Genomic DNA, 25,504 nt, shown 5'->3' on the forward strand with positions numbered 1-25,504 from the left:
GTAGTGTCCATAGGGCTGATTATTTACACAACTTTATACAAGGAAACAGTAAAAAACCTAAACCACAACTATTTATAAACTAACTTAGTAACTTTTTAGCCACTGTCACTTGACAAGCAATAAGGACAACTAAAAAATCAATTAGGATAGGGATGATGGCGGGGGGGGGGGGGGGTTATACCAGTTCTGGAGACAGCAGGAACACAAGTACCGGTCGCATGCTCATAAACTGTCTCCACTCGGGTCGACCAACTCGGAGTACGCTCAGTAAGACTCGAGAGCGGGGGGTGCAAGGCGTCTGGGTGATCAGGCCAGGCGTTCATTCTATGCGAATCCCCAGTGAGAGAGGGGCTGCCTGCCTGTTTTATTGCCTGTGAACTTATCACCCCATAGGTTGGTTTTTGCTGCAGTGGGTGGAGTAGCAGGCCTGAGCACAAGTCAGCCCATTGGCTGATCTTTCACTGCAATGGGTGGAGCGAGCAGGGAAAGATTATTAATTTACATGCCCTTATATGGAAAACACTCCACCTCACAGACAGAGCCCCCTATACCAGCCTCAGAGGTATTACAGGCTATGGCTCCCTGGGACGGGCACCCATTGTTGTAGTTCTAACTCGGACACCCCCCTTCCTGATGTACAAAATAAAGGACATGTGTGTTCAAAAATGGAAACTCTTTTTATTGAACAAAACTCGGGGAGACTGGGAAAAGGAGGTGGGAGAGGGGAAGAGAGAGGGTGGGAGAGGGGAGGAGAAAACCTGGGAGGAGGGAGCTGGAAGGGGGAAGCCAGGGGAAGAAGGAGCAGGGGAAGTATAAAACTATGGTACTCCATATCTTCAGTACTGTGTACAGATGTGATCTCCTCATCCCAGAAAAGATATTTTGGCTTTGGAAAAGGTTCAGAAAAGGGCAACTAAAATGATCAGGGGTTTGGAACAGGTCCCATATGAAGAGAGGCTAAAGAGACTGGGATTTTTCAGCTTAGAAAAGAGGAGGCTGAGGGGGGATATAATAGAGGTCTGTAAAAGCATGAGTGGTGTGGAGAGGGTGCATAAAGAAAAGTTCTTCATTAGTTCCCATAATAGAAGGACTAGAGGACACCAAATGAAATGAATGGGTAGCAGGCTTCAAAATAATACCAGAAAGTTCTTCTTCACAAAGCAAATAGTCAACCTGTGGAACTCCTTGCTGAAGGAGGCTGTGAAGGCTAGAACTATAACAGAGTTTAAAGAGAAGTGAGATAAAGTCATGGCGGTTGGGTCCACGGAGTGCTATTAGCCAGAGGGTAGGAATGGTGTCCCTGGCCTCTGTTTGTGGAAGGCTGGAGCTGGATGGCACGAGACAAATTGCTTGGTCATTGTCTTCGGTTCATCTCCTCCGGGGTACCTGGTGCTGGCTGCTGTCAGCAGACAGGCTACTGGGCTAGATGGACCTTTGGTCTGACCCAGCATGGCTGTTGTTATGTTCTAAGCTCAGGGTCGGGGGTCTCACTGGACCACCCTGATTTTCATGCAAACCTCCTCCTGGGTGGCCAGGCTGGCAGCTATCCTGCCCTAGACGGCCACTTTCCTGTGCCTAGTGCGGACGTCGTGGATGAGGTCCACGATTGCCACACTAGACCAGGTGGGCGCCCGCCTCTTGCGGCCCCGGGCAGGCTCCTGGGTGCCGCCAGCCTGGTCCCGGGAAGAGGCGGAGGGCTGGGTGGCAGCGGGTGGCCGGCTCGAGCCATGCCAGATGCAGGGTCCGCTGGCTGGGTGCTGGCAGGCTTGCACCTGGCACAGGCACCATAGCCAGACCGTGCCCCTTTTAGGGCTCTGGGGCCGAGAGCGGGGCAGAAGAGTTTCCCTGGTGGTGATCAGAGTAGCCACCAGCGAAAGCTGGGGAGGACTAGCCTCCCACTAGTTCGAATTAAGTGGCCACACAGCCCTTAATTCGAACTAGGCATTAGTCCTTGTAGAATGAGGTTTACCTAGTTCAAATTAAGCGCTCCGCTAATTCGAATTTAGTTCGAACTAGCAGTTTGTATGTGTAGCGCCTATTAAAGTTAATTCGAACTAACGTCTGTTAGTTCGAATTAACTTTGTAGTGTAGACATACCCTTAGAGAGTAAGTTTGATCAGTGTGCTTCAAGAAGCGAGAGAGAGAAAAAGAGAACTGCCTAAACCAGCATCGTTTCTGGCAGCTTTTTGGACTCCGCCCCCCTCTCCCTCCTTATTCCTTTCAGAAGATGATCCTGATTGGCTTTGCTCAAGAGCTGAGGTGTTAATTTGTTTGGGAAGTCATATTTGGGTGTATTGTTGTTTTGCTATAAAAAGTTAATGGGCTTTGTGCAAAATTGCTTGAATAAATGTTTTCACAAAGAAATAAACTTTGATCTTTATCATCATATTTAGGTTTGTAGCATCCTGAGTAATATACAGATACAAGCAATTTGCTTTAAAATTGTTAATTTCATTGGTAATTCTTTGTGTCTAAAGGCATTCCTCTAATGACACCTTGTACAGCTCAATTCTCCTGCTGTCTTATGATTCACAGAGTTTAGTCAGTCCTTATGCTAACCTGAAACAAAGTTTAAAAAAAGTGCTGTCTATTTTTAACAATGAATAGACTGCCAATTGCATAGACTCACTCAAGGACATCTAGTGTACTATATCAGGGGGGTAACTATATCAGGCAAATAAAATTAAAGTTGTTAGGCATATTTGGAGTTTAACAAAGATGAACAGTGTTCCTCAATTTCAGTGGGAGTTAGGTCAACTCTGAGCACGATTGAAAATCCCACTCAGAGTATTGTAATGGTGGATATAGTCCACAAAGGTCGAGAGTGTTAACTAGAGCCAAACTGCAGTTAATGCACCTGATTTCAAAAGAAAGGTGATCTTGGACCACCCTAGGATTAGATTTAGGTGGGGGACAGCTGAGTGACTGAAATGAGTCCCCGGCGAGAGGAACGGGGTAGCTAATAAAGGAAAGACTTTGGGGCTGTAGAAAGGAGATCGGAAGCTTGGAGTAGACCTTGGGATCCTCTCCAGACAAGGGCGCACTGGCAAAGAGCAGGAGTGGAGTGAGTGTCTGTGTTGAGCTTTGACAAAAGAGAGACAGCCCTATGTGGAAATTTTGAGAGACAGAAAGAAATGGATGCAGAGGAGCAAACAGAAGCCAGGACTCCAGGGGAAAATTCTTAGGATGCTTAGCTTTGTACAGGAGCTGAGGAGAATTCTGCAATGTCCTGAAAGGGGCAAAGAATTTAGAGGAACGAACCCAGAAAGGGGATAAGAAAAGGAATTAGAGATGGCCTGAGGTAGGAAGTGTTCCGGAGAGGCAGTAAGAAGGTAAACCTTAGCCAGAATAATGCAGAGAGGGCTTGGGTTCCTCTACTGGCCATCAAGAAAGGTGAAGGGAAAGCCACTGATATAAAGGATGTAATGACCACTGAGTCCAGAGTTGGGCTGAAGACCTTGCATAAAGACTCTTTCTTACTCCTGAATGGATGAAACTGTGTGTGGCCTGGCTGATCATGAAAAGTAGGTCACAGCAGTGATAGGATGGCTGGCAGTTGGGGGCTGGCAGTTGTGTCCAGCTGAGAGGATATGACAAATGATGAGTCACTCTTCTATAGTATATCCTCTAGTGAGCAACTGAATGACAAATATTTTCACGAGTAAGGATGATCTTTTGCTATAAAGGGCAGAGTGTCAATCTGGCTTTAGATTATCAGCAGGCTAAGGGGACAGTTGCCCTGGAAACCAACAATTCAAAAGGGCCCACAATTCCTGACTTTAAATCACCACCAGAGTCCCATATGACATGTTCTGGACTGTTCTAAGAGGTGCCGGGGGTGGGGGGTGGGGAAGGGTGTTGACCCCCCCCAATTATTAGTAAAAATGTTAGAGCACCTCACCTCGGGTGTATCTAGACTACAGGGTTTTGTCGACAAAAGTGAACTTTTGTCGACAAAACTATACCTGCGTCTACACTGCCGCTGAGTTCTGTCAACATAATGTCTTAGTTGTCATGCAACAGAGCAGTTAATGGAGATGAGGGCTTCTTTATCTTGAGTGCCTTGAGCCTATACCATGTAGCAAGTATATATTTAAAATTAAAAAAGGAGGGAGAAGAATGAAAAATATCTTGAATTTGACCTCATAATCTCCAGCGAACCACTGTAGTGAGTGGAGCACTAGCTTTATGTGCTTTGACTGATCAACTCTGCTTGAAGGTGCTGCTGAATTCTTGGTTGAAGTTTTTATTGCATTTTCTTGTATTTCATTGTTTTATTATTGAAATTCTCTGGCATGTGATGCACAGGAAACTACACTAGATGATCTAATGACCCCTTCTGGTCTTAACATCCATGAAACATAGCTAAAAAAAAATACTGTTCATAGCACACTGTTCACTCAGTTACACCTAAATTGTAAAAATTTCCTTCCTTTATTTATATTTGTTTATTTATTTATATGCTTAAATTTTCTCTTGTATTTGGCTTACTACCTCTTCCATTTTCCAGTTCATTATTACTATCATTATAGTCACAGCTCAGATACAGAGGTGTGGTGAGAGTGGGTTAGTAATGACTGTGCAGTGATGGCCATTGTAAATATACTGGATTTCAACATATATATTTTTTAAAATGTGTAATGACTTGCATCTTTCCCTAGCATGTGTTTGCCCTGCAGGAAGCTGAGAATACTCTCTGCTGTTACTTCTCAAACCAGAGTCTTAGCAAAGTCAGAAAAAGTAATCGATAACAAGACCTTTAGAGAGAGAGTGTATAAAATCATCAGTGCAACTGACATAAGCTGCAAGTCTCATATCACACATTTATAGGTCACTAATCTTCTGGGGTCAAGTTTTTCCATAGACAACTGTAGAATATATTTTTCTTTTTGACATGAGAACATAGTCCCCTGTGATCTCTCTATATATTACAGAAAACTTTCCTGCGTGACAATAAAGTGACATCATCACTTCACTCTGCACCCCCCTGGGTCCCTCCCCCTCAGCTGCCCTGTCTCCTCCCTTCCGCTAATCCAGCAGGGATCGGCATCTAAGGGTACGTCTAGACTACATGCCTCTGTCGCTGACATAGGAAAATGAAGCGGCGATTTAAATAATTGCCGCTTCATTTAAATTTACATGGCTGCCGTGCTGAGCCGACAAACAGCTGATCAGCTGTTTGTCGGCGCAGCGCGGTAGTCTGGACGCGCGGGGGTCGACATCAAAGGCATTTGTTGACCACCCAGGTATGCCTCCTGGGATGAGCTGATCAGCTGATCAGCTGTTTGTCGGCTCAGCGCGGCAGCCATGTAAATTTAAATGAAGCGGCAATTATTTAAATCGCCGCTTCATTTTTCTATGTCGGGTAGCCTAATCTACATGCCTCTGGCGACAGACCTCTATCATATCCCCCCTCAGTCTCCTCTTTTCTAAGCTGAGAAGTCCCAGTCTCTTTAGCCTCTCTTCATATGGGACCTGTTCCAAACCCCTGATCATTTTAATTGCCCTCCCCTCTCCCGCCCTCTCTCTTCCCCTCTCCCACCTCCTTTTCCTAGTCTCCCCGAGTTTTGTTCAATAAAGAGAGTTTCTATTTTTGAACACAGGTGTCCTTTATTTTGTACATCAGGAAGGGGGGCTAGGGAGGGGTAAGTGGAAGGAGGTGAGGGAGGAATGGGGTACGAGCCCCCGATGGGGAGGACTGGGCTCGCTCTGTGGGCTCCTCTCCTGCAGCCCCCCGATTGACCCCCCTCCACAGATGGCAGCCTGTGGCAAGTGCAGCCGGGCTGATGGCCGAGTGCTGTCATGTGCCTAGTGTGGGCATTCAGGGCACTCCAAGCCAGGACTGCTTTGCTGAGTTAGACAAGCGAACGGGGAACCCCTGAGAACTATCTGTCCGGGGTGGGGGTCGGGTCCCTTTAAGCACAGCCCTCGGCTAGCCTGAGGGAGCAGCTTCACGCTCTAAGTCCTAATCTGATGCCCTGCCGGCTCTGCTTCCGGCCATCCTTAACCTCGGTTCAGAGTCCACTCAATGTCCACTCGAAACGCTAATTCGAACTAGTTTTTAGGTCTAGATGCACTAGTTCGAATTAACTAATTCGAACTAAGTTAGTTCGAATTAGTGCTGTAGCGTAGGCATACCCCAACAGATTAGCTACCACATGCTGATAGTGCTGAGGAATTCCACCTGGCTGCATGCATGTAAAGGTCCCTCTTCATTTAGAATTGGTCAAAAGTTTAGTCCATAGTTTAAAACTACAAAATATGCATTCTACCTGGGAACTGGCAATTATTATTTAAACTGGTTAAGTGACTGGTTTGGTAATTGGTGTTGAAATTTGTATAATATAAAAATGAAATATCAATTTTTGAAACTTCAAATTACTTTGAAATAAAAACATTCAAATATTTAATTTTGATAAGGTCAGGAAGGATAACTTAGCAAAACTCTTTGTTTCAAGTTTTGTTGAAATCAGCACCTTTCTACAGAATGTGTTGATTTTGACAAATTGGCATTTTCCAGTGACAAACCTTCTGTTAGAAAATTTTCAGCCAGCTGTATTCTCCAATTTCCAGACCTAAACACTAGATTGTCAATATGTTTTTCAGCAGCTGCAATATTCTGTAGTCTGTTATGGAGGTGTTAAACAAGAAAGATAGTCTAACAGCCATCTTTTAAATATGGATAAGAAGTATTGTGTTGGGGAGGAGAAATGGGTAGGTTTTATGTTTCACCTCAAATCATTTCTTTTCTAGAATTTTGGTGGGCAAATTCAAAGCAAGCATGGAGAAACTATAGCATTAAGTACATCAATAAGGGTATGTCTACACTAGCTCGTTAGTTCGAGCTAGGTAGGCAAATGAGGGCAACCGGAGTTGCAAATGAAGCCCGGGATTTAAATATTTTGAATATTCCACGAGGAGTAACAGTTAATTCAAACTAAGGAGTTAGTTCGAATTAACGTTTATGTGCCGCGTCTAGCCGCGGGCAGTTAGTTTGGACTAAGAGGGATTTAAAAATGGCGACGGGAACATGCAAATGAAGCCTGGGATATTTCCCAGGGGAGGATTTGGGAGAGAAGCAGAGAAGTTGACCCAATCTGGCAGTGACTGTAACTTATCCAGCTTGTTCCATGTGGCCGGTAGCAGACAATGAAGCACCAATCCCTTCTTCCCTTCAGCCGGCAGCTCCTCCAGCTCCAACATGATCTGAGTCACATGATCCTCCAAGCACTTCCTGCCTCCTTGATTGGAGAACTTGCTCACCCCCAGCGAGTAAAGACCCTCCATGGAGGTGGGCGGGGGGAGGACAGGCGTAAAGGCTGGAGCCAGCTCCTCCATTTGGGTGGGTGCCTGGGAGGTTGGGTGCAGGAATGTATTGGGGGCTCTGGAAGGGAGGGGATGTATGAGGAGGATGGGAGGATGGGGTTTGGACATGAGGGAGTAGGGGAGCATTTATCTGGTTCCAAGCATCTCCCTGTTCCCATGCACCACCCACTACTGCTCCTGTTGACCATGATTCTAGCCAATGCGTACAGCCAGGAAAGCCACCGGGCGAGAGGTTTCCTGCACTGCCATTCCCCTAGCCAGGGGAGGAGGGAACGGTAGCATATGGAGTTGCTTCCTTCCTCCCCGCTCCCCCATGTTCCAGATCTGGCCTGCAAAGCTCAGGGCTCTCCCCCCACACACACACTCAGTGGGAAGCCAGTGCTGGTGCTCCAAGCATATGGGGAGGGCCATGGGGTTGGAGCATCAATGCAGGCTCCCCATTGAAAGGGGGACATGCCCCAAAACTACAGCCTACGTACAAGACCACACTTTGAGAACCTGCTGTGCTACTGTTATCTCAGCTTACAGTGCAAATGCTGCATAAATGGAGCACTGCCCACTTAGAATGGAGAGCTGGTTCAAAGGAGCAGCAGCAGCCTAGCATATTCCGATGCTCTAATTCTGTGGTGTCCAACGCGCTAGCCCCTAGCCACATGTTTGGCCAGTGGCTAGTTGGCTTGAATAATGTGGCTATTTGGCTGGTGGAGTGTGCCTAGCTCATTATAGCAGTAGCCACCAGAGTGGCTTCAGAACTGGTTGGACACCCCAGCTCTAAATGTATATGCCATGTACAGTGTTGGATAAAGCAACCTAAACATTTGACTTCTGTGTAAAGGATAAGTAGTGAAAGTCCTAGTGTGTTTGGTAAATAGAATGGAAAACATTCCCTTTTATTGTACTCTGCCAGAGATGTGCCAGATTAGTTTCAGACATTTCCAAACATAACTATCCTTGGCATTTTAGAAACACATAGAAATCAGTGACCCACATCCTGATATAGAATAACTTTATTGGCATCACTGGAGTACACTCAAGTAATTGAGAACTGTCCCAATGTCATTGCTGCAAAGAGCTTAAAGGGGAGGGCCTCAATCCCTCTCTGATGGAGTGAATGTGTTGGAAAGAAACCTGTACAAAGCCACATTTGTATAGTTTTCTTCAAGCTGGGCTATCAAAATGGGTGGTGATAGTCCTACTGGCTCCAAATGCCATGAATCACAGAGGATCCCCAAAGGCTATCTTTCTTATAGCTTCCAAAAATAAAGATGTCTACAAAGACATGAGGGGTATTATGAAATCTCCAGTGATGTGTCAAAATCTGAATGATCAGGAATTGCTAAATTGGCAGCTGTCACTAGGTTTTCTCCTCCCCATTCCCATATGCTTTTTAAAAGCAGTTCAGCCACTGAAGGAATACAGAGTAAAGCATTACAATTTGGGTCGGGTGCTACCTTTGTCACAGATTCCACAGGCTCGTAGAAAATAATGTACTTCCCTCCCGTACATGATATCTGGTCTCTTCTCCTTCCCTACATTCACCTCCCCCATGCAGACCTGGAGAGGTCAGTGCCACACAAGTGTTATGATCAGCCATTTATTCACTTTGCCCAAATGAAAAGCCAGTCAAGTGAACATGGACGAGCACATCAGGAACTGTAGGTAGTGTTCAGAGAGCTTGGCATAATGAGGTCCAGTGGAGTAGAAAGCTGAAGTGACAAGGTTGAAACTTTCTAAGTTTTCTTGAAGACCAATTTGCCAGATACCTGCTGTTTACTTTCTGTTTTATGAAAGTAGGTCATGAAGCAGCTAAGGGATGTGTCAATGTGCTTGTGGTTTGTTATTTTTAGTCATGTTTTTGTCCCCTTTGCTGATAGTTTTTACAAACGAATGGTGTTGAAAACTGTCCTAAATATATGTCAGTGAATCAATCAAAAAGCCTCATCTCTGCTACTCCTGGGGAGGCTAGGTCATATAGAAGTCAAATCATCCCCTCACTTCTACTTCTGACTGCTTAAAAATAACCCAATAACTCATTTAGTTGACAGATTAAAATGACAGATAAAAGACCCAAGGCACAGTCGTACTGCACGAGTTCAACATGTTGCAGAAATAAATAGCCCTTTTTTCTACCTAGGTATACCCTTGGGATGCATTGGTTCTTTTGAGCTATTAAGGCTAAGGGAACAGTCCTTTATGCATCATTAATTCTAAAGCAGAGATGAAGACTCTCATGGAGCAGTTTACACACACAGCACTAACTCTGCAAAGATGGTGGCTGGCCTGTTCAGGTATGAATCTTACAAAATGACTGAACAAACATGACAAATGAACCAATGCAGAGAAAAGTAACTGAAAGAGAATGAAGCATTTGTAGTATATTAGTTGCCCCACGAGATGGAGCATAACTAGCACAAAATTAGAAAATAGACTGTTTCATAAGAATGTCCAAACATTTTGGTGGAGGTTCATGCTGTAGTGCTGCTCTGGAATAGTTGCGAAGTGGATATGCACTTTAGGGTCATCATAAAAAATAAGCAACTAAGCGTTCAACTTTGAGTCAGAATTTTGGGGTGAAATGTTGACTCCATTGACTTCAGTGACGCAACCCTAATTAACTTCAATGTGGCTGGGATTTCATCCTTTATATTTATTTCAACCCCAGAGACTTCATGTTATTACCTCAGTATACATTAGGGGTACGTCTAGACTACATGCCTCTAGCGACAAAGGCATGTAGATTAGAATACCAGGCATAGGAAAATGAAGTGGCGATTTAAATAATCGCCGCTTCATTTACGTTTACATGGCTGCCGCGCTGAGCCGATCAGCTGTTTGTCGGCTCAGCGCTGTAGTCTGGATGCGTGGGGGTCGACATCAAAGGCATTTGTCGACCACCCAGGTATGCCTCATCCCAGGATAACAATCTATTTTGGTATAAATTAAATAAGTATCTGATATATCCCACCTTCAATAGTCTAAATGCTAAAATTAGGCACATCTTTTATAATTTGGCTTGAACAACATAAAGGGAAGAATTCACTATATCTTAAAACCCAGCCAAAGCTTTCAGTTCATGCTTGCAGCTTCAAAGCCAACATTGTTGTGCAGTAGTTAACAGCATCTTGGGTACATGCAAATGGACAAACTGAACATCTTACTCGGAAGACTGAAAAATAGTGCAAGTGGGGCTGGATATAGGAATTCTGCTGCAAGAGATGTTCGGCTTTTGTAATGTAGGAAACCAAAAGTTGATGTGCCTCTGTTTTCTCTGCACTGCACTTTTCAGTGTAAAAATGTCTTCAGATGTAGCTGCCATTTGGTTTAATTTTAGATGCACAATGGTAAAGAATGAGTCAGTGTGTTATTTTCTCTCCAGGGTTTTTATTCTTTCACTCTTTTATTGTTTAACCTGAAAAAGACACCTATTCTGAATAGTACATGTTGTACTAGTGTATATGAAAATATATGGTAATATGCAAACATTATTTATTACACACAAAAACCTATATTAAAATAACATTATTAAAATTGCAATGTCATTCATAGGGGAGAGTCATAGTAATTCATGATAACAATGGATAGGCATTGTCCCAGCAAAAGAGTGTTAGTGACTGGCAATCAGGGTACTACTTAGGATGTGGGAGATCAAAGTTCAAATCTTTGTTTGAATGTCTGGGTATTAAAATACAGTAGAATCACTTCAACCAGAGACATCAAGAATGACCTATGCCAAAATATTCCATGGCCCAGTGGCTAAGATGCTCTCCTGTGTTACAGGAGACCTAAGTTGAAATCCCTTCTTCCTGTCAAACTTCAAGTCCCGGTCCACAACAAGGAATCAATAGAGCTTTTTAAAGTAAAAGTCACTGGAATTTGTTATAAGCAAAACAATTTCCAGTGTTGGTGTCGGAATCAGCTAATTGTTTTGGCTGAAAGTTTTCAAAGAAATTTAACTCTGAAGCAGACACCCTAAGTCAAAAAATTCCACCCAGTTAGTTTCCCAAAGTTATAAGCAACTGAAAACCGAGTCTTATAACAGGAAGCAAGGGGCAACTGTCTGGATGGGTCTGGTAGCCCTATGTATAATAGTAGTAGTATCTAGAAAGCTCCAATCTAGATTGTGTTTTGTTGTGATAGGTGCTGCACATGATAGGGTATGAGAGAGCCCTTGCCCTAAAAATATTACAAAGTGTGAAAACATCATTTGCATAATATCTAGAATTGTTCTCTATGTGAAAGCTGCTTTATAGCAGTTCTGGTATGAATCAAAAGACTTAGTTGTGAACTGAATGAATACCTGTGTGTTTTGTAAAGCAACATATTGGATTCAAGGATTCCTATGTTTAGATCACATTTTTTTTGTTTGTTTTAAAAAAGGGGCATGGTATGTTTCATTTTGTATCATGCTGAATGCAGACTTTCCTGTTCTGCCGTCTGGAACCATTTATTAGGCAATAGTCCTACAAAATATTGAACATAGGCAGTGTCAGGATGCTGACATAGGCCCACTGTACTTTTTTGCTTCTCATAAAGTCAACCAAAGAACTCGTCTCACAGATGAAAGGTACAGCTTTCCAAAGAACTGTTGTTAGCTGTGGTGCGTCTAGTTGGAAATGTGTGTGGTGTATGTGTTGCAATTCTAAGAACTCTCCCTGTGATCAGCTTTTTTTATCCATAGAGCTTTTGCATGCTGTTACAGAAGAGACTTGCACACTGTGCTCTCCCATGGAGAAATTGTATTTATTGTTTCTTTTGTTATTTTCCTTGGTCCAAACTAGCAGAACATTTGGATGGGATGTGCCTATCTTCCCCATTATATAAACACATATAAAACTAACCTCCTCCTGTTCCAGATAGCCATTTGGCAAGTGACAAGCTAAAAACAAATGAATTTCAAATTAGGGTTTTAATATGGTGGCTTCTTGTAGTCAGTTACTGAATGATGGACATAGTCGCTTATGTGGTGAAGAAATGTGGCATGTAAATTAATTTATTGGAATAAACCTAATGGTCAAAATATTCCATATACAAAGCCATGAAAGCTTGGTATCTCATTAAAATATCAAACTCCAGCATGTGCATACATTATGATATACTTCTAATTTAATTTCTGTCAGGTTATAGCATGCCAGCTGTATTATGCCAGTGATAGGCATAAACACAATTATAGTTTCCTTAGGCAATAAGAGTGTTGTAGTAATTTTTATGTAAATTACCCTTCAGGGAAAAACATGATCCTAGTTGTTTGTGGCAAACAGGGTCTCTTTTCCTTTCAGAGTTACTTGTTAATGAGTAGGATTTCAATAAAGGGGAAACTTAGCAACTCTCAGGAAAGATTGGGTTAAAGATAAGCTTGCAGTAGAAAACAAATTCATTCACTGGTGTTGCTTTAGAAAGTTAAAGACAATTCTATCAATTTATCATGATGTAATTTGTGTTTGGTTACAATATCCATCCCCCTCTGTAGATTAAAATGCAAGATAATTATTTGGGTCTTCATTGTGTCTTTAAATGCAGATTTTTACAGAGAGATATTGCTAGGAAATTGCATATGTAACTTCCATTAGAGTTAGTACAAGTGATACAATGCTGGATATGCAAGTGATTTCTGGTGTACCTATGCTCCTGCCCTCCAACTCCGAATGAGCTGCCCCAGCCTGGAGCACAGAAAATATAATCGACTCCACTCGATTTCCATGAAAATGTATTTGTAAAACAACCAAAAACTGAAATTAAAGATGGGACCCCTAAAGAGAGAGATTTATTTTTAACAGCTTCTTTATTCAGGAGTTGTTCACACTCTGGACCTGAACTTTGATCCAAAGCTTATTGGCCCATTTCTAGCAGAAATCACTTTAGGGCATTTGTTTTATATTCAAATTTAAAATTTTAGGAAAAAAAGTGGTGGTGTAGAGCTTCTAGGCAATTGTAACAATGCTGCATTTATACTTAGCTAAATATTTCATATTATTTCCTCCCAAGATAGAATTTCCCCACATTTTCCTGCAAAGAAAGGCTGTTTACTGAAGGCTCTAGGGATACTTTATCCTTTGGAAACTTTTGAGAGCAATGACAAGCTAAAGTTTTCTCTTGAAAATGTTTGCAAAACAAGAATTGGTAACTATGTACAGTTAAAGCATTCTTCGCTATTTCAAAATATTATGACAATGGTCATGTTTTTCAAAAGTAACCTTTAAAATATCACAGTTGTATTTCAACCAGTTACAATCAATGACCCACTGTGCAGGTTCAGATTCCATTTCTATATACAAAACTGAGTATTTAAATGTAAAACATTAGGCATAAAAGAATTATGGTTGTACTATTAGAACCTGATTTTGAGATTTGTTTGAAAATTTGAGCAAACTATATTACATAAGTTTGAAGTATGCTTATAGGTAAGTAACATTGTGGTACTGCAAAGACCTAATAACTCTATTTAGACTAGTTGAACCATCAAGGGTTAATTAACTCATGTCTTGAATGCTTTGTATGTCTTAGACATTGAATTTGAAACAAAAAAATTTCAAAAAAATTACCCATTACAAAGATAGTTTCCCCAATTATCACCTCTAATATCATTAGCTCACAGACATTAACCTCCCCCCCCCCCATCCCCTCTCTGTTCTGAAATTTGATTTGTCCTTTTTATATGTGTTCACTTTTTTTGATTGTATCCCTTTGATATATATGGTTGTGCCAATTTTCTTCCACAATTTGATCTGAGGAAATGGGTCTGGCCCACAAAAGCTCATCACCTAATAAACCATCTTGTTAGTCTTTAAAGTGCTACATAGTCCTGTTTTTTGTTTCAGCTAGACTAGACTAATATGGCTACATCTCTATTACTATTGAATTTGAAGGGCATTCTCAAATGACACCTGACCAAACCCTTCTCTTTTATCTGTGCAGAAGTTAGTGATTTAGGTTTGGGAGGGGAACAGTAACTTTGTCAAGAAAGATGCTGTCCTAACCTGTGAACTAAAACAGGGGTCTGTGGTTAAGAAGAGTGATTTGAAAGAATCAAAATTCTGCCTGGATCCTGGCAAAGTCACTTATGCTCAGCTTGAAGATGGCAGCACAATCAAACTATAACAGAAGCCACATTTGTTTTTCTCTAGTAGCCAGATGGCTTGATGTCTTGGGTACATTGTAACCCGTCAAAATGTATAAGGGTGATATTGTATGAAAAATAATACACAAAGGAAATCGTATTTCTTTCTTAGCTATTTTTTATAAGGCAACATTGTGACTGGCAAAAATAATTAGTAGAAATCTGGATTTCATGTAGCAAGTACCCACATACCGTATTTAAATATAGCCATGCTGAGTCTATAATGTGCTAGAATTAAATCATTAAAAAGTGTGTGTGAATCTTATGCTCAGTCTGTGGGGCGGTAAAGGACAAGCTTAGTCCTAGGTTAAAAAAAAAGCTGGATATCAAAGAGACTAAAATGGGAGACTCAGCCCAATGCATGATAGACAACCAACCCTGCTCAAGGGTCAAAGGTGCAAAATTGCTTTCTGGTGGCAGGGACTCAGGTAAATGATCTCATGACCTCCACTCAATCCTCTCTATAGCACTCTTTTCCTGCCCACCCTCTACTATGGTCATGGGATTATTCTAGTCCTACAGCTTTTGTATCTTCCTCACAGCTTCTGCAGGAGGGAGAACCCAGATGGAACCATAACCTCCATCCTTTCAAAGGGAAAAGGAAATGGAAACTGTTCCTACATTGAGGAGGCATCTTCCCTTCCATGAGTTAACAGCATGGACAGCCCTCTTCAAGGTGCGAAATCCCTTTCGTTTCTCCCAATCAGCCAGGAAGAAAGTGTCCATCCTGCTGGGATAGCAGGTTGCTTGACACCCTCCTCTGATGTTATCCCTAAAGGTCCTACTGCTATATATATCAGCCAGACTGGGCTGCATCATGGAGTGGGGGAGCTAAGAAGCTGCATAACCATAATCTTTCACATGACCACTTCAGGGAGGGCAACTGTCAGGATCTGCATTGGATTCAACAAGAGGTCACACAGTATCAGCACTCCAGAAGCAGCCATGTCATGCTTATGGCAACATAACTGCATAGCACTGTTTCAATATATGTGATTAAAATATAGGAAGCATATTCTTTAAATATAGGGAAGAAAATTGTGGTGTGTGTCAGGCAGTGGACTCAAGAAATCATTGTCCTATCTCATCTTCTGCCACAGACTCTCTGTGTGGTCTTGGGTAAGTCACTTAACCTCCCTGTGCTTTTGTAAATGAAGATAATTCTTTTTTCTGATCTCTTACAAGTATAGAGAAGAAAAATCCATACATACCTAGGATACGGCCAAGGAATATGGTTATTTGTCAGGGGGATGTGGGGAACAATTGCAGCTAAGTACCTATACATAGAATATTCAATATATTTCTTGTCTGAGGGTACATCTACAAAGCAGAGTTATTTTGGAATAACAATGAGGGCATCTACACAGCAATTCCATTATTTTTAAATAAATTCAAAGTAACAGATGGCTCATTCCTGCTTCTGTAAGCCTCATTCCATGAGGGATAATGCCTATTCTGAAATAGCTATTTCAGAATAGCTGTAGTGTGAACGCTCCACTGTTGCTATTTTAAAATAGCTCCTCCTCAAGGCCATTCAAACTAATTACTCCCTGGTGCCTATCGAGGTAGCATGTCTACATCAGGGAAGCCTGCCTTGGACTAATTTTGAAGCTTCCTTGTAGTATAGATGTACTATTTCGAAATAAGCTCTTTCAGAGTATTTCTTCCGGAATAGTTTATATCAAAATAAGCGTGCAGTGTAGCTGTACCCTGAGCGACCATAAGTGTATATCAGTGAAAAGTGACAGGTTATTCATGATTATTTGTTTCAGATAAGGCAGATTCATTTGCATATATTATTCATGCTCTGATATGTTAAGAAAATCTTAGATTTTACCCAAAGAACCCAACTTTAGCAATGTTGACTGATAGTAACCCCAAGAGATGTTCAGTCATCTTACATCCTTCTGGAAATAATTTCTTACATGCTTCTGGAGGAGAAAAAACAGACAGTTATAGGAAATCCCTGGCTATTGGCAGGCTATAGTCATGTTGCAAGTCTCAAGTAGAGAACATTTTTAAGCCATTTTAATAGCACTAACATGCATTCCACTGTGTAACAGTTCTCTTTTTCTTATGGAAAGGAGATTTCGACAGAAATGCTTTTTGAAAAAATGTTTAATATTAGAGTAGAAAAGGCCAGTACCTCCTGAGAGGAGACTAAAGTTTGATTATACATTTAAATAATTATTTTAAAAGTGTTTTGACTTCATTGAAATTAAAAGAGTGGGACATTTTAGTAGCTGAGAGTAATGAAGCAATTTCATATTGAGTCTGATCCTGAAAAGCCCTCAGTTCCTGAATTTCCATTGATGTCATTTTCTACAGCACTAATATCAATTGTCTTGAGGGTTCTCTGCACTTCAAAGAGGGCACTTAGAACTTGGCAGGATTAGGCCTTTACGTTTTGAAGCCATATATTAATTTGGCATTGAAGTGATTTTGAGAAGCCTGTGGCCAATCTCATGAAGAGTAACTGGATAGTTACATGGGTAAGAGTCTGATTTCTTGAGTGTCCTTCCAAGGGGTAGTGTGTAGGGAAAAAAATTAACAGATATAAAGCCAGAGAGATCATAAAAATCCTTCCAGTAAAATCCAGTTATTGGGGGAAACAAGAAATAAAAGAACAAGAATTGAATGTGGCCATGAAGAAACCTGTCTTCGTACATCATTGATGGCAGTGAGAATAGGGATAAAAGTGTGTTACAATCTCATCCCAAGTCTGCTTTTGGAATAGTGTGACTGTGTGTCACCCTTCACTCAGGGTAGTCTTCATGGTGTAAAGCTAGCTGTGGAAGTGGGTTTTATTATATTTTACATACCCTATTGCACAGAATATATTTCACTAAGCAGAACAAAAATTCTAAAGGGCAAAAGGGCTTGACGTAGAAAAATCAGGGTACCCTAGACACAAGCTAGGAGGAAAGGGAAGGAGGAAAAGACAGTCTATAACAAGAGGCAGAGGAAAATAGTACCCCTAACTTGCTGGTGAGAATCAGTCACTTCCAAGGAACCTCACCATCTGAACAGTGGGAGGAGGAATCCATGGAGTTTGGAGAACGAGAATGCCTAGTGGAGAAGAAAAAGAAGGGACTACCACAGTCCCTACCCCCAAAGTGATGGAGAGGCCAAAGAAAGTGGGGAACAGGTTCTCACACACTGTGGGTGGCCTGTTGTCAGAAACAGGTACAGGAAGTGCAACTTAAGGGTGGAAGATGGTCAACCCACCTCCAAGGAAGTATGAGCAGAGGAATACAGTGCCTCCTCTAAAGAAAGAAGGGCGTGGAGGAAGAGAAACCTGGCTGAATACTTACTGAGTTCTGAAGGCCCCTCTCCTAGCTTAAGGGGGTTAACTAATGAGAACACAGAAATAGAAATGAAGTCATAGGGTCAAAAATCAGGGATTCAAAAGGAGATAACAAGCAGAGAATTCTGGACCAGTGCAAGGGCTTTGGAAAACCAGAGAGCCCAGTGGAGAAGAAAAAGAAGGGACTGTTCCTCAAAGTGTGTAGGGAGTCGGCAGAGGGTGGCCGTGAAGAAAATCACCTGGACATGTGAACCCACAGTAGGCCCCACAGTTGCAGAGCACCTCTATACCTGACATCCTCCTCCTGGTGCAATGGATGGTCACTTTGCCAATACCAGGTTCACAAGGTGATCTTACAGCTTTGTAGGGCCAGAAGATGTGCATGGCAAGACTTCATTCTGATCACTCCCTCCCTTACCTGGAGAAAGCTAACTGAGGTAATTAGATAATGAAGCTAAGTGAGAGAGCCAATTACTCTGTCAGCTGTGATGGAAAAAGAGCCACAAGGAAGGAAGTGTGAGAAAGGAATAGTACTCACTGAGCCTAATCTCCCAGATACTCCAGGGAAGGGAAAACTCTGCTCCTCCCAGGAGAGGTCCAAAAGCACAGAGGATATTGTAAGCAGACTGGTGCAGGAAACTCCAAAAAAACAACACTGTGAATGCAGAACCAGTAGAGTCCAAACCAGTTTCTAATGAGCAAGAAGACAGAAGCAAAGGTGCACCCTGTTACAGTATGGCAACAAATCTATGTGGAATAAACAAAAATAGAATGGTGAAGAGTACATACTTGTAGATACATTTTATTTCCATCTGCATTAATGTTTCAGAAAAAAGATTGATTTGGGGTTAATTAAGCAAAAAGTTTGGTAATATCTCATTAATCTGAGAACTGATTTGGCATAAACAACCAAATAAGGAAATCTTTGCTTCAGGAGCAACTTGTTACAGTTTTGAAAATACATTGGTTCAAAAAGAAATTGTCCGCTTACTTCCAGCAGATTCAGTGATGCATAGGCTTCCTATTTACCTATCAATTTAGTTAAATACATCTGACTGAGAAAAATGGCATTGATTTGAAAAATGCTATAAAAATAAATCTAGTGAAGAGTGCAGCTAGTACAAAGTGTGCTGCTCTGAATACAAATCATCCCTTTCTTAAACATGTATTGACTTTTGTCAGAGTCTTGCAGGTTGTAAGAGATTCCTCGGTGCTCTACACTTAAATCTCATCAAATATCCATTATATAACCAAAGAGGTTCAGTAGACGGGTATGATACTAGATTTAGGAACAAATAAGACTGTATGTTTACCTGGGGGTAGGTCTGTTTGTTATAACGGCCACACCCTGTTTTTGTGGCACAAAGAGTAAGGAGAAAATTGTATTGCTGAACACACTTGATTAAAAAGTAATAAGAGGCTTCGCTTCAATTCATTAGAGCCTTCTCTGTGGTGCTATTCTAGTCTTATATGGCTAGAGAATGGTAGATTGTACATTAAAATTGACCTTGGGCCTAGGGGGACATGAGGAATCCTCAGTGTTCTACTGTACCAGAAAAAAAAAGGAATTAATATTTTTCCTACACAATACCCAGACAATCTCTTAGAGTATGTCTAGACAGCGGGGCTATTTTGGGATACCAGAGGTGTCCCGAAATAGGTACCTCATGTCTTTTCAATGCACCCATTATTTTGAAATATTTTTCAAAATAATGGGTGTGCTGTTCCGGCATCCCTGTAACTCGTTCCAGGACGGTTAAGGGATGTCTCAAAATAGCATGTTGTTTCAAAATTTGGCACTTTGGAGACAAGCCAAATTTTGAAATAAGATATGCATTTTGCGTAGAGCAAATTATGTATCGTATGTTGAGTTTAGGCTGCTGTGTAGACACACCCTGAGTGACTTCTGTCCTTTCAGCCACTTTGCTATATACATAGTGGCTTTGAATTGATTAAAACTGTTGCAATCACAGAGAGGAAAGTAGCTCTGTCTTCTTCTAAAATAGTAAGGGAAATTTTTTTTTTTGTGAAAGGCAAGTTGTGAATGTGCATTATCTATTAGTGGTTAATAAAGCCAAATCCTGACTCTCATAAGAAATCCTGCTGACATGGGACTACCTGCCCAAATGAGAAGTCCTCAGGTGAGCAAGTGTTTGTAGGATCAGACCTTTTATTTTCATTTAGGACAAATCAAAATCTCATCAAATGTAATGATTTTTAAGAGAATAAGATTGCTGGCAGGGTTTGCTGGTGTGTCTGTCTTAACAGTGAACATAAATTGTCTTGGAAGATGGGCTCAGCTGGTGCTTGATGGAACTGCCAATGTAGAGCTCCTGTCAGGCAAGGCGGCAGCTGACTCCTCTGACCCTGGAACAGAAGGTGCTCAGGAGCCCAAACACAGACTGAGGATTAGTTGACTTCTAATGCTCAGTCAGGGATTGCATCAGTGCCAGCAGTAGCATGGCGAATTGGCAGGAAGGGTTATTTTGGTAGGCTTTTTTCTTTTCCTTTTACAAGTCACTACCAAGATCTCAGGATTACACAAAGAGAAGCAATACGGCTGCTGCAAAAAGAAAGAGAAAGAGGTCTGATCATTTTAGTTGCCCTCCCCTCTCCCACCTTCTCTCTTCCCCTCTCCCACCTCCTTTTCCCAGTCTCCCCGAGTTTTGTTCAACGGCTGCTGCAAAAAGAGAAAGTGAGGGAGGATGCAAAAATGGCTTATGATGCAGATGCACACATGGTTTCTAAGACATTTATCCAAAGGGTAAAATGTAAAGAAAATGAAAAAATATGAATCATGCAAGAAGCTGGGAGTATATTTAGGAAAAAGAGTTGTAGAGGGTAAGAGCTAAGTTCTAAACAAAAAGAAGGTGAACTATTTTGAGGCATCTTAGAAACAGTAATAATACATTTATTCCCTGGCCAGTGCCATTACAGAAGATTCAGTATAATTTTGAGGAAATAGATGTTTGAGTTAAAACATATTCTGGGAGGTATAATGAAAATATGTAAAATAGAAAAGATTATAAGAATTGGGCCCAAATAGCCATATTAAAACTTAAAAAAAAATAAAAAATCCGGGATTATGAATAGCTAAATTGAGATTCCACCTAAATGCCGCCTGAGAGTTTATAAAGAACATGCAACAGAAATCTTGGGATCTCCCTCTCTCAGTAAATCATGAAGATGAATCAGTGAGCAGTGGAGACCAGGAAGCTGTCCCAGTTACCATACCTCGACCAGTTACCTTACCACAACAACCATCAAGCCCAGGTTAGCATCAAGTCAATGGAGTGAGTGTTAGTGTACTATATGCCAGGTGAGCTCATTTTATTTACATGAGAAGCAATACATTGCAGATTTTCCAAAGGGCTCATGGGATCATAAAATTGACAATAGCTTCCTGGTTTTTTCCATTATTACCTTGCTAGAAAAGTGCATCTCTCATCTCCGCTGACATAATTTGAGATGCACTGATCTTCACCTTGGAGTCCCACTCTGGGGCCCTAACCTGATGTCCTGTAAAGCCAGTTGAATCATTTATTGTGAACAGGTTATTGGGGAGAGGTAGCAACACAACTCTTTCTTATTTACAAACTGCTCATGAATGGACCTGTTCATTAATCACAATGCTGCTGGCACCTAAGATACCTGCGCTGTACCCCCGGAGAATGACTGGAAATTTAAACCAGACGAATAGAGATTATCCCATTGCTGGTCCAAATTTCAGACAACTAATCACTCGTACTGTAGTCTGTGAATGCTATCATTATTCAGATGAATCCACAAAGCAACAAATATGACCCTACAAGCAACAGCAGAGCAATCTTACTACTTTACACATGCAAAAGCTCTCTTGCAACTCTCACTTCATATTAGTCAGACAACTCACAGCCCTCACAACCACAGGACATACCACACTAATACCAACCCTGGAACTTTCCCTTGCAACAAACCCTGTTGCCAGCTTTGTCCACATATTCACTCTGCTGATACCATTATTGGACCTAATCAATTGAGTTATAAGATCAGGAACACATATTCCTGCTCATCCAGAAATATAATTTATGCTATCATGTGCCGACAGTGTCCATCTGCTATGTACATTGGACAAACGTTTCAGACACTTCGCCAAATAATCAATGCACACAAAACAGATATTAGACAGGATCACAAACAAAAAACAGTTTCTTGCCATTTCAACCAGAAAGGACATTGTCTCAAGGACTTAACTACCTGCATCCTGCTTCAAAGACATTTTAACACCAGACTTGAAAGAGAATCCTCTGAATTGTCATTCATGCTTAAATTTGATACTTTACACCCAGGTCTTAACAAGGATGCTAATTATCTTACCCATTACAAAGATAGCTTCCCCAATTATCACCTCTAATATCATTAACTCACAGACATTTACCTCCCATCCCCCTTCTGTTCTGGAATTTGATTTGTCCTTTTCATATGTGTTCATTTTTTGGAGTGTATCCTTTGGTATATATGGTCATGCCAATTTTCTTCCACTATTTGATCTGAGGAAGTAGGTCTGGCCCACGAAAGCTCATCACCTAATAAACCATTTTGTTAGTCTTTAAAGTGCTACATAGTCCTGTTTTTTGTTTCACCTCACTTATAGGAGACTAGAGGATTTACCCAGGGTTGCTCGGGTCCTTAACTCAATTACTTTTAGTTTTTCTTCATTTCAATCTTTGTTCTTGGATGAGAGTGGGGATTGAATATGCAGGATGCCCCAGGGAGAGAGGACTACCCCAGCCCACTATCACCATAGCAGGTTGGGGCCAGGTGAGAAACTGTCCATAGCTGCTGTGGTTGCAGTGAGCACAGGAAGAGGAGGGACGCATGTCCCCAAGCTGGGGGACAGCAGACATACAAACAGACAAACTCTCTCAAATATATAGTAGATAGCTGCATATCAAAATTGGTGGTCCTAGCTCTGACCATTTAGTAGGGGTACTTGAACAAATAGACTCACAGATGGACACAGACAGACAGACAGACAGGCAAACTCTCTCAAATATATAGTAAATTTCTGGGCAATCTGGCCATCTGTTCACTTAGTACAAGAAAAAAGCAGACTTTAAAAAGATTGTTGCCCGTGATTTCTCCTTTTGAACAGTCTTTCACAGAAAGCATGCTGGGGGCAGCCTGGCTTGGGGGAGAGGAAGGGATGCTGATGTCCTGAATGGTCAGGATAATGTGCATTAAAACTTTTCCTTTTGTGGTTAGTTTATGAGGGCTTAGTGATCTTCACTCTCCTAAGCTATTGCATGAGAAGCTGATTAGTTTACACTTTCAAAAAAATGCTTTTTTAGTTATCAGTATATACTAGTATGCTTTTTGGCAAACAGATGATATATTTTTCTTTCACCTTTTGCAAAATTAAAATCTGGTAGCTCCAGATGTAAAGTATCCTTTTATGTTATGTACCTCATTGTAGAACAGCTCTGAAGTAACCATTAAAATAATCTCTCCCTTACGGTATGTCTACACTACAGTGCTATTTCAAATTAACTTAATTCGAAATAGTTAATTCGAATTAAGGTAATTCAAAATAACACATCTATACACAAAAACTATTTTGAAATAGCACGTCCACACTGAGTGGACCCTGAACCAAAGTTAAGGCTGGCCAGAACCAGTGCCGGCAGGGCATCAGGTTAGGACTTAGTGTGTGGGGCTGCTGCCTGAGGCTAACTGAGCTTGGTGCTTAAAGGAACCCTACCCCCACCCTGGACAGACAGTTCTCACAGTTCCCTGCTTGCTTGTCTACCTCTATGAGGGACAGCAAAGCAGTCCTGTCTTGGAGTGCCCTGAGTGCCCAAACTCGGGACACCACAGCACTCGGCCACATGGAGCCAGAACTGCCTCTGGGCATGCCGGTGCATCTCGTGGGGTCCGTGCCATCAGCCCAGCTGCACTTGCTGCAGGCTGCCATCCGGGAGGTCCATCGGGGGGCTGTCAGGATCCAGGAGGCCCTGAGGGAGAGCGTCCACCCTGAGGAGCCCTCAGAACCTCCCCAGTCCTCCTCACCGGGGGCTCGTGCCCCATTCCTCCCTCACGTCCTTCCACTTACCCCTCCCTAGCCCCCCTTCCTGATGTCAAATAAAAGACACGTATGTTCAAAAATAGAAACTGGGTTTATTGAACAAAACGGGGGGGGGGGGATTAACCTCTGGGGAGACTGGGAAAAGGAGGTGGGAGGGGGAGGGGGAAACCTGGGAGGAAGCAGCTGGAAGGGGGAAGCAAGGGGAAGAAGGGGGAAGGGAAGCTCAGGGCTCAGGGTTGGGGGTCTCACCAGACCAACTTGACTTTCATGCTAACCTGCTCTTGGGTTTGCATGTGGCCTTTGATGGCCAGGCTGGCAGCTATCCTGCTATAGATGGACGCATTCCTTCATCTAGTGTGGAGATCATGGACGTTGGGGGCATCCCCCCCAAACCTGAATAAGGTCCATGATCTCCACCATGGACCAGGAAGGTGCCCACCTTCTCCAGCCCCTGTCAGGCTCCTGGGAGCTGGCAGACTGCTTCTGGGGAGCTGTGGAGGGCTGGCTGCCAGTGGCTTGCTGACTCATGTTTTGGGGCCAGTGGGTCAGGGCCCCAGTGGCCACGGCTGGCTCTGGGCTGGCAGGCTTGGAGCTGACACAGGCACTGTGGCCAGAGTCAACCCCTTTAATGCCTCTGGGGCTGGGGGACAGGAGAGTAAGTTTTTCTGGTTGTGCCAAGAGTGGCCACCAGGGCTCCCTGGGAAGGGCTGGAGGCCCCTGATTTCGAATTAAGTGTCTACACAGCACTTAATTCGAAACAGCTATTTCGAATTTGGCATTACTCCTTGTAAAATGAGGTTTATCAAATTCTAAATAAGGGCTCCACTATTTCAAATTTATTTCAAAATAGCAGTTTGCCTGTGTAGACACTATTAAAGTTAATTCAAAATAACTGCTGTTATTTCAAATTAACTTTGTAGTGTAGACATAGCCTGAGAGTGTTGTACTGCAACACGCCATCATAACATCCGAGCACCTTCTAAGTGAAAATCAATCAATCAGTTAATCAATCATGGAGTCCCTGTCTCTACTCACTCTTTAGGATGTAAGAACTTTGCTTGGGGTAGAGGTTTTCTTTGCCTATTATTAATTCAGAGTTCCATTGGGTTTGGTTTGAACTTTTCTAGTTTTGGATGGGAGCAGGTATTGGAAGAGTCTCACTATTATGAAGGTCATTCTTGTTATGATAGTAAGGTGTTGTCAAAGAGGAAGACTTAGAGGGGTAAAGTTTAGAGTGGGCATGCATCATATCATAGAATACTAGGACTGGAAGGAACCTTGAGAGGTCATCAAGTCGAGTCCCCAATATATAGAGGCTGAGTGCTCACAAGAAATACTTTTGGCCTAAGGGGGACTAAAGTCAAGCTTCCTAGCTGTTGAAAAATATTTTTGTTATTAATTGCTTTGCTTCTCTGAGCTACAACTTAATAACCTAAACAAGTTATTTTGTAAGTCTCACTTTTCCATGTGAAATGACTCTATGCGGTTGTTGGCCCCTGATGAGTATCGCTCTATATCATTCTAGGAGAATTTCATGTCGCACTCGCTCTAATTGTCTTGTAAATCTTATGAAATTATGTCCTTCCCTAACTCTTGTGAAGAGACAAGGCAACATGAAAATACTCCTCCTACTGGGATAACTCTATAGTCAAAGTTCAACTGAGCAATTAGTGATTGCATCTGTTTTTTGTTA

At 42.1% G+C, this 25,504-nt stretch overlaps 1 long non-coding RNA gene across 1 annotated transcript in view; it reads right to left on the minus strand.

Moving 5' to 3' along the window:
* The window catches only part of LOC142830852 (uncharacterized), a 67,540-nt gene that overhangs the window by 41,615 nt on the left and 421 nt on the right, over nt 1-25,504 (minus strand). The gene's annotated exons all lie outside the window — the stretch shown is intronic.

This window comes from Pelodiscus sinensis, chromosome 10 (genome assembly GCF_049634645.1).
Source record: "Pelodiscus sinensis isolate JC-2024 chromosome 10, ASM4963464v1, whole genome shotgun sequence".
NCBI classification, from domain to species: domain Eukaryota; kingdom Metazoa; phylum Chordata; order Testudines; family Trionychidae; genus Pelodiscus; species Pelodiscus sinensis.